The sequence below is a fragment of the Odocoileus virginianus genome, chromosome 33, assembly GCF_023699985.2.
Source record: "Odocoileus virginianus isolate 20LAN1187 ecotype Illinois chromosome 33, Ovbor_1.2, whole genome shotgun sequence".
In the NCBI taxonomy this organism is placed as follows: Eukaryota; Metazoa; Chordata; class Mammalia; order Artiodactyla; family Cervidae; genus Odocoileus; species Odocoileus virginianus.
The window spans coordinates 24,950,311-24,968,189 of NC_069706.1; the positions used below are offsets into that span (position 1 = coordinate 24,950,311).

General features: G+C 41.9%; 1 non-coding gene across 1 annotated transcript; it reads right to left on the reverse strand.

Annotated features, from left to right (window-relative positions):
* Nucleotides 1-17,353: 17,353 nt before the first annotated feature.
* LOC139032904 (U6 spliceosomal RNA) lies at nucleotides 17,354-17,460 on the reverse strand. Its single transcript, XR_011485542.1, has one exon. It is a non-coding gene; the product is annotated as a U6 spliceosomal RNA (small nuclear RNA).
* Nucleotides 17,461-17,879: the final 419 nt, after the last annotated feature.

The following is a 17,879-nucleotide window of genomic DNA, read 5'->3' on the forward strand; positions in this document are numbered from 1 at the left end:
CTCAGCCATTAAAAACAATTCATTTGAATCAGTTCTAATGAGATGGATGAAACTGGAGCCCATTATACAGAGCGAAGTAAGCCAGAAAGATAAAGACCATTACAGTATACTAACACATATATATGGACTTTAGAAAGATGGTAACAATAACCCTATATGCAAAACAGAAAAAGAGACTCAGATGTATAGAACAGACTTGTGGACTCTGGGAGAAGGCGAGGGTGGGATGTTTCAAGAGAACAGCATTGAAACATGTATATTATCTAGGGTGAAAAAGATCACCAGCCCAGGTTGGGTGCATGAGACAAGTGCTCGGGCCTGGTGCACTGGGAAGACCCAGAGGGATCGGGTGGAGAGGGAGGTGGGAGGGGGGACCGGGATGGGGAATACATGTAAATCCATGGCTAATTCATTTCAATGTATGACAAAAACTACTGTAATGATGTAAAGTAATTAGCCTCCAACTAATAAAAATAAATGGAAAAAATAATAATAAAAAAAATTTTTAAATAAATAAATAAAAAAAATAGGAAGGAGGTTTTAAAAATAGAAACGGAAGATAGGTAACCTGGGACCAGTGGGGGAGCCTTTTTCAAAAAATGAAGAGGACCGATTTGCATTTTTAAAGGATTACTCTTTGCAAGGTGGAGAATGGAGTGCAGGAGTGACAGGTCTTAGTCCAGGTAAAACTTTCAATATCAGTCTCTTCCCTCCAGGTGTTAGCATTGGAACTCTTCCAGCTTTCAACTCTCCCCTGAACATGCACACACTTAGCTAAAAGTCTGCCTTACTCTTTGAGAAGTGTTCCTTCGTCCAGCCTCACTCCTAGTTTTGAGAGTTTTGGGTTCCCAAAACTGCTGTTTGGCCAGCAGTTTTCCGCCACTTTATTCTGTGAGCTCCTCTCATTATGTGTTACTGCTGGTGTGTGTGCTTAGTCGCTCAGTCACGTCTGACTCTTTACGACCCCATGGACTGTAGCCCACCAGGGTCCTCTCCCCTGGGGATTCTCCAGGCAAGAATACTGGAGTGGGTTGCCATGCCCTCCTCCGGGGGACCATCCCAATCCAGGGATCAAACCCGGGTCTCCTGCATTGCAGGTGGATTCTTTACCTTCTGAGCCACCAGGGAAGCTGGTATCTGCTCCCTAATGGTTGGGATCTTACTCACTGCTCCTTCTGTGATACCTGGCATAATGCAGGCAGTCAGTTAAATACCTGAGAAGTGAATGGATTCAAGTGTTATTTTGAAGACCATGTCTCCTGGGTGTCTGAATAACTGTCCAGCTTTTTCCTGGCATTAACTGTACCACGTGCTGCCATGCCACCTCTTCAGCATCATTATGGGCACTCCCGTCTCCCCACTCACATACTGCTCCCACACTCTGTTAGGTTTCAGCCTGTTAAACTCTAATTTCCGCAACCTGCCTTGCCCTTGTTCAACTCTTCCTTTGAAAGTGCTGTTTATTCACCTAGTTCTCATTATTCAAGCTCAGGTGTTAGTCCTTTTGAATCACTTGTTATTGACGCCCTCCTCTCAGTTCCCAGAACATTGTGATGATTGTTGCTGTTGTTGTTTGTTTGTATGTATGATTTGCCTTTCTATTGGAGCGTGAGGTCATTAAGGTCAGGGGTGGTATTTTACTCATTGCTCTCTCCTTCCTGTCTAGCTCAGTGGCTGGCACAGTCATTCAGTAAATTGATAAAGGAATGAAATATTGTCATCTTATATACAATTTAGAAATGATAGGGACTTATGTGGTGGTTCAGTGGCTAAGACTCTGGGCTCCCAATGCAGGGGGCTCAGGTTCGATCCTTGGTCGGGGAACTAGATCTCACATGCCACAACTAAATGTCACAAGTGCCTCAGCTAAGGGTATAGCCAAATGAATACGTACTTTTTAAAGAGAAAAATGGTATCACTGTGATTTGCTCTAGAGTGATTTCCAGGATATATTTTAAGTGAAGAAAGTATAAAGAATACTTCCTTGTATGCAAGGAAGAAAGGGAAATAAAACAGAAATGTATCCACAAATTCTTGCAAGGAAGAACAAGAAGGGTAAACCAAAAACTAATAAAATCAGGCACCCTTGAGGGGTAGGGGAAAATAAAGGTTCCTTGGTTGTTGGATTACGTCCCTTTTGATGAGGGAAACAACAGAGCCCTGAATGGGGAGAGGGAGACACATCTTTGAGCCTTTTCATACAGTTTTGGCTTTTCAAGTAATGTTAATGGTCAACATACTCAATTAAATCAACAAAAACAGAGTACCTAAAATCTGAATACAGATGTAAATAAATGAAGCCAACTCTATTGTAGATGAGTAAAAAATAACACCCTGAAGGGCAAAACAGAAAAAAATGGAACTAATTCAAGTCACTTTCAAGCACCTGCTGAAGAAAAAAAAAAATATCTCTACACCTTGAATTCTTAAGTCGGTTTGTTCTGGTAAGGGCATGGCAATTCCGAAGCTATATGGAGTGTATTGTAGGATTGAACACATGAGTAAATGTGCAGGCAGGTTGGGTCCTAGGGGTCTCGCTGAGGAAGTATGGAACAGCAAATGTGGGATCAGAGAAGTGAGCAAAAACGGGGGATTGGAATGGAAAGCAACAGTATAAAATTTATAGGAGGGATTTATGGTCCAGGGGCTAAGACACCATGCTCCCCCAATGCAGGGGACCCAGGTTCGAACCCTGGTCAGGGAACTTGATTCCATATGCTTCAACTAGAGATCCCACATGCCACAACTAAGACCTGATGCAGCCAAATAATATATGAATAATTTTTAAGTAAAATAAAATTTATGGGAAAAAAATTAGATAGATAGATACACTTATGTTTACAGAAGTTCCCCAGATCTTGTTTTCTAAATATCCCACAGAAACAAACCAGGGCTCCTTGAAGAAAGTAAGTGTTAAACACATTTATTGGGACATCCCCGCTGGCTCAGTGGTAGAGAATCCTGCTGCCAATGCAGGAGAATAGTTCAGTCCCTGGAAGATCCCACACGCTATTAAGCCTGTGTTCCACAACTACTGAGCCCACGTGCAGCAGCTAGTCAACTACTGAAGCCCGTGCGATTTAGAGCCCCTGCTCAGCAACGAGAGGCCCTCGCACCACAACTAGAGAGTAGCCCCTGCTTGCCACAAGTAGAGAAAGTCCCCATGGAGTAACAAAGACCTAGCACAGCCAAAAATAAATATAATCAAGTTTAAAAACATTTATAAGAAAGCATCAAAGAGCCATAGCAGCCATCTTGAAGAGGACATATCTGGCACAAGTGGAGCATTGAAACAAATAAAAGTAGTTCATTGGTGGCTTCCCAGGTGGCGCTAGTGGTAAAAAAAAATGCCTGCCAATGTAGGAGATGTGAGACGTGGGTTTGATGCCTGGGTCGGGAAGATCCCCTGGGGAAGGGAATGGCAACCCACTCCAGTATTCTTGCCTGGAGAATTCCATGAACCGAGGAGCCTGATGGGCTACATTCCATAGAGTCAAAAAGAGTTGGACACGACTGAGGGATTTAGCACGCGTGCATAGCTCATTGAATGAATGAATCCATGAATCCGTACTGTTAACATATAAATGTACATGCTTACAAAGCTGAAAAAAAAAAAAGAAATGTAGAAATGACTATTTTTCAAAACTGTCCATGGCATGAAACACAAAGGCTGAGGGACTCTTTCAGATTAAAGGAGGTTAAAGTGAGTAAAAACTAGATGAATTACTTGATCCTGGCCTAAATCCTGAACAAAACTGCTATAAAAGACATTGTGGGGAAATTGATTAATTTGGAAAATAGACTATGAAGTGTTACATGCAGATAAATTTCCTAAATGTGCTAACTCTGTAGATGTGTTAAAGTGTATTATAGGCAAAGGAACATGACTTATGCAATCTACTATTAAATAGTTCAAGTTATGGGACTTTCCTGGTGATCCAGTGATTCTGTGCTTCCAAGGCAGGGGGTGAAGGTTTGATCCCTGATTGAAAAACTAAGATCCCCTGTGCCATGTGGTGCAGCCAAAAAATAAATAATTCAAGTTATAGGTATTCTTTATACACAGGCAGAGAAAATGATGAGGCAAATTGGCAAAATGTTAAGTTTGTGAATCTGGGTAAATATTATGGTTCTTTGCAGTAAACTTTTAATGTCTCTGTAAGTTTGAAATTATTTTTAAAATAATGAATTTACTTCTCACTACTGCACTTGACTAGTCTTAAAAAATAATAATGAATTTACATGTAATTAAAGTTATTTGATACCCTGTCTCTGTAAGTTTGAAATTATTTTAAAAATAATGCATTTACATGTAATTAAAGTTATTTGATAACTTTATTTGATACCCCTAAAGTCAGGAAAAGGCGTGAGAATAAACCATCTAATTATATATACTAAACTCTCATAAACTCACTGATAAATTAGATGAGGAGTTTGTAGCTCATGAGAGTCCTTAGGCAGTGCCCCAGTGTTCACTGCATTTTATTCAAGTATATCTGGGAAGCTAACGTTACAGGGTCAAGAATCTGCCTGCCAAGCCGGAGATGTGGGTTCCATCCCTGGGTCGGCAACATCTGGAGAAGGAAATGGCAACCCACCCCAGTATTCTTGCCTGGGAAATCCCATGGACAGAGGAGCCTGGTGGGCTACAGTCCATGGGGTTGCAAAGAGTCGGACATGACTGAGGGACTAAACAACAACAATATCTGGGAAGCAATTCCAGTTTGAGATTCAGGGGTTACCGATTCCATTGATACCAAACAGAGGCCACATTCTCACTTAAGACTTGTCAAGAGAGTGGCTGGGGCAGCAAGAGATGTTCATTATGACTAAGTCCAAACTCTTACATCTCCCTGACAATCCTGCGGAGGAAGTTTCCTCTCACAAAGGCCTGAACATTTCCCAGAAAGAGGCAGCATCTGGTAGCAGAAGAAAGAAAGGGTATGTTCCAGGAGACAAGAGTTCTGGCTCTGCCTTTGTCTCATTAGCACTAATGAAGGGCAGGTGATTGGACTTCTGGGACAACACCCCCACCCCCGTCTCAATCTGTAAAAGGAGAGGCTAGATTAGAGGAAGGATCCCAAACTCAAATTCCTGCATGAGATGGGTGATACAACAGAGTGAAGCAAAGAGCCACCATGAAGCTGGAAAGCACGTTCCCTATCTAAAAGGGGTGCCTACTTCTCAGCTTCTACCAACTTCTGCCAGTCAGGGATGTATCCCAGTGTTCCCAAAGATCTCAAGTAAAATTTAAAAAAAAAAAAAAAAAGGACCTCCCTGGTTGTCCAGTGGTTAAAAATCTGCCAACTCGAGGGGTACAGGTTTGATCCCTGGTCAGGGAACTGGATCCCACAAGCTGCAACTGAAAGATGGCGTGTGCCACAACCAAGATCCAGTGCAGTCAAATAAATTCATGTTTTTAAAAAAGCATTTCTTCACTTTCCACGTCTAGGATCTGGCTCTCTTTGTCTCCCTTGACCAGTCTCTCCTGTTTATCTCTATCCTCCTGAACATAGCCTCAAAGATTGAGCTCATTTGCTCCCACAAATCCAAGCTCACTCCTTCCATCTCCTTCCAGGAACCTCTCCATTCTTCAAAACCCCTCTCTCTCTCTCCCATCGCAGTGTCTGGCCCCCAATCCCTTTGCACTTTCCTGGGCTTTGCACTTCAGTGTGTGCCTATCATGTTTTCATCTCTCCCCACCTTCCACTAATCCAGAGAACCACAGGGTCTAGCACTCCTGTCTCCTGGGAGCTCCAGCCGATGTGATCACAGGCACTCTGCTTCCAAGTCTACTGCAAGGACAGGAACTCAGTTCTCTGTGGCATCTCTCCCTTGTCCCCTCCGAATGCTGCTTTTCAGATCTTGGAGACTGGGATATGTAAGGATGCTAGAGTAGTTTCTCCTTCAAAAGAAACAATTTCCTGGGATTTCCTTGGTGGCTCAGTGGATAGGAATCTGCCTGCCAATGCTGGGGACATGGGTTTGATCCCTGGTCCAGGAGGATTCCACATGCCATGGAATACGCCACAACTACTGAGCCTGTGCTCTAGGACCCGAGAGCTACAACTACTGAGCCCATGTGCTGCAACTACTGAAGCCTGAGCACCTAGAACGCATGCTCCACAACAAGAGAAGCCACTGCGATGAGAAGCCTGAGCGCTGCAACTAGAGAGTAGCCCCTGCACACCACAACTGGAGAAAGCCCACGTGCAGCAATGAAAACCCAGGGCAGCAAAAATAAAATAAATTAAAATTTTTTAAATAAACAATTGCCTACTTTTTTCCTCTCTGTCTAGAATCCCAGGATTTCCACAAGAAAGGCAGCAAGGTTCCAGTCTTTTTCAAGCAGCCCTGAACCTCCCAGTCCATGTCACTGTGGTGGCAGTGTTTATTTCTTGTCTCATGCTGGGCGCTTCACCTTGCTCCTTCTCTACCCCAGATACCTCCGTGCTTCTTTAGATGTAGAAAATCACAGGGCCAGGGCGGTGATGCTCAGCAAAATAGTCCTGATAATATCCCTCTGGTTCATCATCACCCTGAAAACCCTGTCGCCAGTCTCCTGACCATGGAAGATGGAAAAAATGGAGTCCGTTTTCTGAAACCTCTGGAGCAGACTCTTCTCCCCGGAAACTTACTCACTTGTTCCAAGGAGAAAGCCCTTCCCCTAGCTAAGTATTCAAATCCTTTAGAAATGACCCCTCTCTTGAGTATCCCCCAAATCTCTGACTGGCCAGCTGCTTCTTGATGTTGGCTGGGTGAACGCACATTCAGAAACACTCCTTGTCCAGTCCTGAAGCCCAGACTTTTCTCCATGAAACCCTCTTCTGCCTCTCAGACCTGAGTTCATTCCTGCAGTGCCCTCCTGTCTCTCAAGCCTAAAAGGCCACAGGCTGACTTAGAGTTAGTTTTTCATTCACTTCCCCAGATACCTTCTGTTCTCTTTTCCCTGTCTGCTTCCTCTTTTCTGGTTCTCTGCCAACTTCTACCTTTTCTCCTCTTTCAACCTTTCCAGTTCTCTTTTAGTTGGACTCACTTCATATCCATGTCCCTATCTCCTCACTTCTAGTCCATCCTGTTTCTCATTCATTCATTCACTTATGCATCAGCATTAATGAAGTGTCTATTATATGCCCACAACCAGAGCAATGAAGTGTGCATTTGAAACTGAGAGGCAATAAATTGATAACCATCATCGCAGCCACCTTTTTGGCTACTCAGCTTTTGTATGCTCCCCTCCTTTTCTTAAAAAAACACATTAGGGCACCCATACCACTGTTTTCACAATATAAAGTACAGCTAGCCTTCATACAAGTGAAGTTCTTTCCTGTTGCCTAAAAGGAGGGAAACATCATTGTATAACTTGCTGGTTATATGAATGACTCCTCAAACTCAGTCACAATCCTCCAGAATATCCTACCACCTAAACACTAATTATAAAGTTAACCCCCAACAACTTGTATAAAATAAAAATGACAGAAAAAGAAATTGACTAGCATGCACAAATAAACATGTGGATATACTAAAGGAAGAGAAAATATGCCAAGCTTCTACAACTGTCATTTCTGTAATTGGTCATGAGGCTGTAATTGATAGGGATTCCCAGGTGGCTCAGTAGTAAAGAATCCGCCTGCCAATGCAGGAGACTCGAGTCTGGTCCCTGGGGCGTGAAGATCCCCTGGAGAAGGATATGGCAACCTTCTCCAGTATGCTTGCCTGGGAAATCACATGGACATAGGGGCATGGCAGGCTATACAGTCCATGGGGTCACAAAAGAGTCAGAAACGACTGAGCAACTAAAGAACAACAACATTCCAAGTCAGGATCCAGTTCTTTCCCAAACAGTGCCCAGAATCACATGGAAGAAATTTGTGAAACTGAGTTTAACTATCATTGTAATTCATTAACCCAAATAATTCATTTTTAAACCAGCATAACTGAGGTATAATTAAAATACAATAAATTGTATAAAGTGCAAAATTTGGTACGTTTTGACACATGTATACAACCACGAAAAGTTACCACAATCACAATAGTGAACATATCCATTACTTCCAAAGTTTGTGATCCTCTGTCATCTCTCCCACCTGTCCCTCTCCAAGCTCTCGCATCCCCCGAAAACCACTGATCTGCTTCATGTCACTATAAATTGTTTACTTCTGCACCCTCCCCCCAACCAGTGCCATTTGGCATTTGGGATCTTATTAATAGTTCCTTGACCAGGGATTAAACCCATGCCCCCTGCAGTGGAAGCACAGAGTCTTAACCACTGGACCATCAGGGAAGTCCTTGTTTGCATTTTCTAGAGCAGGAATTGACAAACATTTTCTGTAAAGAACCAAATAGTACACATTTTAGGCTTTGGTGGGACAACAGGCAAATATGAGGATATTATAAGTACTTGTGTAACAAGAGAGAAAAACTATTTTTCACTTGTCAGATTAAAGACATAATAACAATAATTGAGTACACTTTTATAATACAAGTCTACTCATGGAATTTTTTTGTGTAAACTTTTTATTTAATTAGGGTTCAAAGTGTGTGTTCTCTATAATCAAAATCTTTCACAAATATTTACGTTAATTCAGATTTATAAAGATATCTTATAAAAATATTTATTCATTTGGCCTTGCTGGATCTTAGTTGCAGCACTCAGGATCTTTGAGCTTTTTTGCAGCGTGCTAGATCATTAGCTGCAGCATGTGGGATCTAGTTCCCTGACCAGGGATTGAACCCAGGCCCCCTCTGTTGGGAGTGTAGAGTCTTCACCACTGGACCATCAAGGAAGTCCCTGTAATGGTATTTTTAATCTGTGTGTTTCACACAGATAGGTACTGCCAAATACAGATATCAGTACATAAGCATATTTTATTTGCACATATTCATCTTTTGGAAGGCATGAATTGTATAAAAGAATTCTGTTACGAGTTTTCTCTTGACATTTGCTTTTTAAAAAAAAAATTTCTTATTATTTGCTTTGTAGCATGTCACAACACTGCAGATTGATCACTTCCAATGGAAGGTTGCATGAAATTCCCTCAATCACACAGTTCAATGGATTTTGAGATATGGAAATTTCCTCTGTACTACCCATATTAAAGTTCTAAAAAATGCTGCTGAAACTATAGTTTGAGCTTGCAAAATAACTGCTCTTACAAATCGGTGTGAGAATGGATATCTACATCATCTGTAGAATGCAGTTTGACATTACTTGTGATTCCAACAATGTTGTCATTGAAATTACTTTACAACATTATAATGTATGTATATAAGTGCTATTCTGCTTTGTAATTTTAGGTTTAATTCATTAATAAACACTGTCAAGTCTGCAACAAAGCTAGTTACTAAAGCCATTCAGTGTCAGGTAGCAGTGTTTGAGTATGATTCTTTCCATTCAAGAAAAATTTCAATCTAAATCCCGAGTTCAAAAAACCACAATGAAAAAGAAAAAAAAAAAACCCACAATGAAGTTTTAGCACTGCTAAGACATCACACTGCTATCTTGTAGGTTAAGACAGGACATTTAGCTTCCATTTCTAGCAAAAATTCATGATGGTTAAGTCCACAGGAGCAAATGAAGTTCACAATAGACAGTGCTAGTTCCTTTTCATGTAACAGATTCAAATAACTTCTGAAAAGTACCTGTTGATGAATCATACAGTTAATAATTACAGGCTTTAAATACCTCACATTTTCACAAGTCTTCTGAATTTATCCAACTAGGACCTTTCCTACTCCACAAATATTTTACCAGTACCATTTATAACACATCTTAGCAGATTCCACGTTGTCTGTACTGAATTAGTGTTCTCTCAATCTCTTTAATAGTCTTGCGTGTGTGGTTTAGTCATTCAGTTGTGTCCGACTTTTTGTGACCCCATGGACTGCAGCCTGCCAGGCTCCTCTGCCCATGGGATTCTCCAGGCAAGAACACTGGCGTGAGTAGCCATTCCCTTTTTCAGGGGTTCTTCCCAACCCAGGGATTGAATGTGTTTCCTGCATTCCAGACAGATTCTTTACCATCTGAGCCACCACGGAAGCCCCTCCCCCAAATATTCTTAGCTATAGTTATTTCACACAGACTATTCAGAGAGACTGATTTTGAGTTACTGCAAACTCGATTCCTCAAATTAACGACACGAACTAAACAGTATTGGCAACATCTGTTAAATCATCAAGAGGTAAGAAAAATCACTTGAAATCAATCACCTTGTTTTTATTTTTGTTGTTTTTTTTTTTTTTTTGCCAAGCCACATGGCTTTCGGGATCTTAGTTCCCCAACCAGGGATTGAACCCTGGGCCCTTGGGAGTAACAGCATGGCATTCTAACCACTGGAATACCAGGGAATTCCTTCTAGTTTCTTAAGGTAGAAATTTAGCTTGTTGATTTAAGATCTTTCCTTTTTAAAATATAGATATTAATATTTATAGCTATAAATTTCCCTCTAAGTATTGACTTTGAAGATTTCCCTAAGTTTTGGTATATTTTTGCTTTCATTTAAGTACTTTCAAATTTCCTTTGTCATTACTTTGATTCATCAATCTTTTTAGAAGTGTGGTCTTAAATTTCCACATATTTGTGAATTCCCCAAATTTCCTTCCTTCTGTTTTTGACCTCTAATCTCTTTATGGGTGGGTAAGATATTTTGTGTGATTTCAGTCTTTTTAAATGTACTGAAGTTTGTTTCATGGCCTAATATGTGTTCTATCAAGAAGAACATTCCAAATAAACTTGAAAAGAATATTTATTCTGCTGTTGTTGGGTAGAGTGTTCTATAGATGTCTGTTAGGCCTAGTTGGCTATGTGTTGTTCAAATCTTCTATTTCTATTAATCTTCCGCCTAGTTATTTATACATTACTGAAGTGAGGTTTCCAAGTTGTCAACTATTGCTGAACTGTCTATATCTCTCTTCAATGCTGTCAGTTTTTGCTTAGTAAGGCTCTAATGTTGTTGTTTAGTCACTAAGTCATGTCTGATTCTTTTGTGACCCCATGTAGCCTGCCAGGTTCCTCTACCATGGGATTTCCTAGGCAAGAATACTGGAGGGGGTTGCCATTTCCTTCTCCAGGGGATCTTCCCCATCCAGGCATCGAACCCGAGTCTCCTGCACTGGCAGATGAGTTCTTTACCACTGAGCCACTGGGAACCCCGCCCAAAGAGTGGGGCTCTAATATTAGGTGCTTATATGTTTTTAACTGTTATATCTCCATAATTGTATCCTTCTATGTTATAAAATAACATCTTTGTCTCTAAAACCATTTTTTTGTTGTTGTTCTTGAAGTTTATCTTGCCTCAGTTTACTATAAGCACTTCAGCTTTCTTTTGCATAGTATCCTTTATAATATACAAAGTGGGTCTTGGGCTGTGTTTGTTAAGGAATGGCGCCCCCTAGGGAAATAAAAGTGGTACAGAAGGTGAAGACAGACACTAGGTCAAGAAAGGAAGTCAGTTCAGAGTGAGGACTGAAAGGCAGCAAAATTGACTCTTCTGCACTCAGACTTGAGGAATCTGGGGCCTGGTGGCTGGGTCTGAGGGGATCCTGGGTCCTGAAGAGGGGACCAAAGGCTTGCTTTGTTTTCTTGGCCGTGGTCTTCGTTGTGGTGCACAGGCTCTAGAGCACAAGGGCTCAGTTGTTGCCAGATGTGGGCTTAGCACTTGTGGTGAGTGAGCTCTCTGTTGTGGCCTGGGGGCACGTGGGATCTTAATTCCCTGACAAGGGATCAAACCTGCGTCCCCTGCATTGGAAGGCAGAGTCTTAACCACTGGACTACCAGGGAAGTCCCGTAAGGCTTGCTTGTGACAACTGTCTGGACCATCCTGACCATCTTTCTCATCTCTTCTGACTACAGATCTGTTCTCCAGAGCCCAGGATGGCTCTTCCTTTCCCTGGTCTCCGGAGAGTAAGACCTTCTTCATAGTATCCACAGGGCCTGGATCAGGGGCTCGCACAGAGAAGGTGCACCAAAAATGACTGTTTAAATGAATGACATTTACTGAATCTAGCCCCAGTGCCTTCCACAAAGCCATGAGTGAAAGCCTTAATAAACTGTGGCTGAATGCTTAACTAATTCTTACGAACTGCACGACGAGAGCAGAATTCAACAAACTGAGAGCCCTGGGGCTGAACCTAATCAAAATTTCTGTTTCTCCTGAAAAATCAGCTTTGGGAACACCAGGCCCAAACTCTGAAGGCCTGCCTCCTGAAACAGGGCAAAACTCTCCAGTTTCTCACCTTTCCACCGTTCCCTATTGCCTTCCTCGTTATCTTGTTTCATTGCATTATTTACTCATCACTGGTCCCTGTAGGCATTGTCTTATGATCCCTAGACTAGAATGAAGGGGTGTCTCTCTCCTGACCCCTAGTAAGACACTGGGAAGTGAAATATCATTCCCAGAAGTGGTTACCCAGGTCTCAGGGAACAAATTGTCCTGTTAAAAAGACTGTGACTCAGGCACTCCCTTGTAGTCCGGTGGTTAAGACTCCGAGCTTCTGGACTTCCCTGGTGGTACAGTGGATAAGAATCTACCTGCCAATGCAGGGGACACAGGTTCAATTCCTGGTCTGGGAAGATTCCACAACCCACAGGGCAACTAATGCTGGCACTCTAGAGCCAGTATGCCTAGAGCCTGTGCTCTGCCACAAGAGAAGGCAACAAAGAGTAGCCCCTGCTCTCCACAACGAAGACCCAGTGCAATGAAAAAAAAAAAAAAAAAAAAACCCTCCAAGCTTCCAATGCACAGGGCTTTGAGTTTGATCCTTGGTCAGGAACTAGGTTCCCATGGTTCAAGCCAAAAAAAAAAAAAAAAAAAAGCAACATGACTCAGAGCAGAAATCCTAGAAGCCAGGTCAGAAATTCCCCTGGAAAGATATTGTCGCTGTTATCCAGAGGCCAAGAGAACACACCCATGTGTGTACCAAGCCCCTCCTGCTGGCCCACCCCACTCACTGGAGAGTTATATAGGATGATCACAATCAGTAGTAAATTCAGATAGACATGGCAGAAAAAAGGGGCACTAAAATGTTAAAGTGTTTATTTCCTCCAGGTAGTGGGAGGTATTTATTTATTTATTTTTTCCATTTATTTTTATTAGTTGGAGGCTAATTACTTTACAATATTGTAGTGGTTTTTGCCATATATTGACATGAATCAGCCATGGATTTACGTGTGTTCCCCATCTCGATCCCCCCTCCCTTATTTTTTAAATATAGGTGATTTTATTGTTATTATACTTTCTCATGTCTTCCAAGTCTCCTACAATAAGCAAGAGTGACTTTTATAGTCCAAGTGTTTCCTTTGAAGTATCACTTGGATTGCATGTTTATTGGCGGGTCTGCCACATCTATACACTACATGCTCCTTCCTATCACATTCCATACCTCCCGCAGCCCCAGAGCCTGGACAGAACCCAAGTGGTGGCTTGACATTTGTTTGCAAAGCCCTTAGCTTTTAATTGGCCATAGTCTTTCTCTCTACCTGTCCAAGACACACCTTGGTCTTCAGATCAAATGTTTGGGCTCTGTAGCTACTTTCTACCGTAAACAAGGCTGCTGCTCATTTTCAGGCTCCAGAATTTGTTTCTTAGGTCAAGAAGTGTCAAGACAAGGGTGAGGAAACCTGCTTGTTTTCTGAGGGATGCCAGCCCAGCAATTGTGGCAGAGATTCCAGGAGAGGCATCTGTAACTTGTGTCTATGTGTGCTCAGTCGTGTCCGACTCTCTGTAACCCCATGGACTGAAGCCTGCCAGGCTCCTCTGTCCAAGGGATTACCCAGGCAAGAATACTGGAGTGGACTGCCATTTCCTTCCCCAGGGGATCTTCCCTACCCAGGGATTGAACCCAGGTCTCTTATGTCTCCTGCACTGGCAGGTGAATTCTACCACTGAGCCACATGGGAAGCCTCACATCCCTATGTGACTCCCACCAATGCTCACACCATGATTCTCTCCCCCTTTAGTATGGAAAAGAATCTCAGCCCCTAGTTATCATCTTCCTCCGACAAGTTATGGGCTTCCCAGGTGGCACAGTGGTAAAGAATCTGCCTGCCAATGCAGAAGACACAAGACATGGATCTGAATCCCAGGTCCTGAAAATCCCCTGGGGAAGGAAATGGCAACCCACTCCAGTGTTCTTGCCTGGAGAATCCCTTGGACAGAGGAGCCTGGTGGGCCATAGTCCAAGGGTTCACAAAGAGTTGGATGTGACTGAGCACACACAAATGGATGCAAAAGACCTTGGGAAAATAGCTCTCATTGTATTTTAAATTACTCATCTGGCAAATGTCAGAATTAACTACATCTGAAAAGCCCTTCAAGTTCTAACATTACATATTTCTTTTGCATTTCTTTTGAATTTTTTTTTTTTTTAATGAATTGCCTAGCTTTTAAAAAAATTAATCGGTTTTTATTTTTGGTTGCGCTGGGTCTTCGTTGCTGCACAGCAGCTCTCTCTAGTTGCTGAGAGAGTAAGGGCTGCTCTTTGTTGCAGAGCTCGAGCTTCTCCTTGCAGTGGCTCGTTGCTGAGCATGGGCTGGAGGCGCACAGGCTCAGCAGTTGTGGCACGCTGGCTTAGTTGCTTCGAGGCATGTGGAATCTTCCTGGACCAGTGCCCCCTGCATTGGCAGGCGGATTCCTATCCACTGTGCCACTAGAGAATCCCATTTCTTTTATATTTAAAAGCTGTATGACCTCAAGCAAGTACTAAAAACTCCCTGACATTCATAATAGCATAGTGTATTTCATGCTTAAATAGCTTTTTACAACCACACTATCACAGATCTTGTTAAATCTTAGTGTCAGTGACGGAGCTATGGAGAAACTGTGGCTCAGTGAGGTTGACAGAAATCTACCCTATATCACAACTACACAGAAGTGGTGGCAGAGAAACCAAAGCCAGGTTCTGGCCCTGCTCTCTTTCACATCTCTCTGTCCTTCCTATCCACAGGGTTTTCATCAGCCCAGGGAAGGCAAACAAACCATGGAAAGTATTACAAACGGTATCCTCAGAGCTCTAAACCTCCCGAGGTCTCTGTCTGTATGGTGGCTCTTCTCTTTTTAAGATAAAGTGCCCAATTGTTTTCCAGAGTGGTTATGCCATTTTACATTTCCATCAACAGTGTATGAGAGTTCTGGCTCCTCCACATCCCCCCCAACACATATTACTGTCCATGTAATTTTGGACATTCTCATTAGGTACATAGTGGTTATCTCATGGTAATAACCAGACATTAAGCCTCCTTCTAATGTGCTTATTGGCCATCGATATAGCTTCTTTGGTGAAGTGTCTCTTCAAATCTTTTACTCATTTTTAGACTGGGTAATTTTCTTAAGAGTTTCAAGAGTTCCTTATATATTCAGGATACAAGTCCTTTGTCAGATAAATGATTTGCAAATTTTACCCAGTCTGTAACTTGTCTTTTCGTTCTTTTTATCAGCGACTTTTGAAGAATACTTCTCAGTTTTGATGGTCCAATTTATCATTTTTTCTCTTCTTTGAAGTATGCTTTTGGAATTATATCTAATACCACTTTGCTTAACTCATGGTCACAAAGATTTCCGACCAGTGTTTTCTTCTAACAATTTTATAGTTTCACATTTAGGCCCTTGATTCATTTTTTTTATTGTGGTAAAATAATACATAAAATGAAGTTTACTGTAAAAAAATAGGCAGTATTTTTATGAAGTGTTAAGGGTTTTCTGGTTTTTTTGGCCATGCTGAACAGCTTGTGGGATTCTAGGTTCCCAGACCAGGAACTGAACCTGGGTCCTCAGCAGTGAGAGCAGAGAGTTCCAACCAATGGGCCACCAGGAATTCCCATTAAGAGCAACTTTAGGTTCACAGCCAAATTGTGCGGAAGGTACAGAAATTTCCAATATACCCCTTGCTCCCACACATGTACAGCCTCCCTATCAGCATCCCCTCACCCCCTGTACATTTATTATAATCGATGAACCTACATTGATACATCATTATCACCCAAGACACATCATTTACATCAGGGTTCATTCTTGATGTTATACATTCTGTGGGTTTGGAGGAATGTTTAATGACATGTATTCATCATTATAGTATCACACAGAATAGTTTCACTGCCCTAAAAATTCTTTGTGCTCCATCCATTCTTCCATCTCCCCCAATCCCTGGCAACCACTGATCTTTTTAGTTGCCATAACTGTGCCTTTTACAGAATGTCACATAGTTGGAATCATACAATATGTAAAAAAACTTTCCTTCTTAGGAATGTATTTTATATTTCCTCCACATCTTCTCATGGCTTGATAGTTCATTTCTTTTTAGTGCTGAAAAAACCTCTTGTCTGGATGTAACACAGTTTATTCATACATTCACTTGCTGAAGGACATTTTGGTTGCTTCCAAGTTTTGGCAATTATGAATAAAGCTGCTATAAATACTCAGGGGCTGGTTTTTGTGTAGAGGTAAGTTTTCAACTCCTTTGGTAAATACCAAGGAGCATGATCGGTGGATGGTATGTTAAGAACATGTTTTGTTTTGTACATAATTGCCAAAATTGTCTTCCAAAGTGGCTGTGCTATTTTGCTTTCCCGCCAGCAATGAATCTAATTTCCTGTTGCTCTACATCCTGGCCAGCATTTGGTGTTGTCAGTGTTCTGTAATTTGGTTATTTTAAGAGGTGTACGAAAGATGGTACTTTTTAACCAAGTACACAATTCGGTGGCATTAAATACACTGACAATATTATGTAACCATCACTACAATCTATTTCCAAAACTTTTTCTTTCATCACCCAAAACAGAAACTCTTTAGCCATTAGCAGTAACTCCATCTCCCCTGCCTCAGCCTCTGAAAACCTCTATTTTCGGTCCCTATGGAGCTGTCCATTTTTTTTTTTTTTAATTAGTTGGAGGCTAATCACTTTACAACATTGCAGTGGTCCTTGTCATACATTGACAAGAATCAGCCATGGATTTACATGTATTCCCCACCCCGATCCCCCCTCCCACCTCCCTCTCCGCCCGATCCCTCTGGGTCTTCCCAGTACACCAGGTCCGGGCACTTGTCTCATGCATCCAACCTGGGCTGGTGATCTGCTTCACCCTAGATAATATACATATTTCGATGCTGTTCTCTTGAAACATCCCACCCTCGCCTTCTCCCACAGAGTCCAAAAGTCTGTTCTATATATCTGTGTCTCTTTTTCTGTTTTGCATATAGGGTTACGTTACCATCTTTCTAAATTCCATATATATGTGTTAGTATACTGTATTGGTGTTTATCTTTCTGGCTTACTTCACTCTGTATAATGGGCTCCAGTTTCATCCATCTCATTAGAACTGATTCAAATGAATTCTTTTTTTTTGTTTGTTTGTTTTTTTAAAAATATGGAACGCTTCATGAATTTGCGTGTCATCCTTGCGCAGGGGCCATGCTAATCTTCTCTGTATCGTTCCAATTTTAGTATATGTGCTGCCGAAGCGAGCACCAAATGAATTCTTTTTAATGGCTGAGTAATATTCCATGGTGTATATGTACCACAGCTTCCTTATCCATTCATCTGCTGATGGGCATCTAGGTTGCTTCCATGTCCTGGCTATTATAAACAGTGCTGCGATGAACACTGGGGTGCACATGTCTCTTTCAGATCTGGTTTCCTTGGTGTGTATGCCCAGAAGTGGGATTGCTGGGTCATATGGCAGTTCTATTTCCAGCTTTTTAAGAAATCTCCACACTGTTTTCCATAGCGGCTGTACTAGTTTGCATTCCCACCAACAGTGTAAGAGGGTTCCCTTTTCTCCACACCCTCTCCAGCATTTATTGCTTGCAGACTTTTGGAGAGCAGCCATCCTGACTGGAATGTAACGGTACCTCATTGTGGTTTTGATTTGCATTTCTCTGATAATG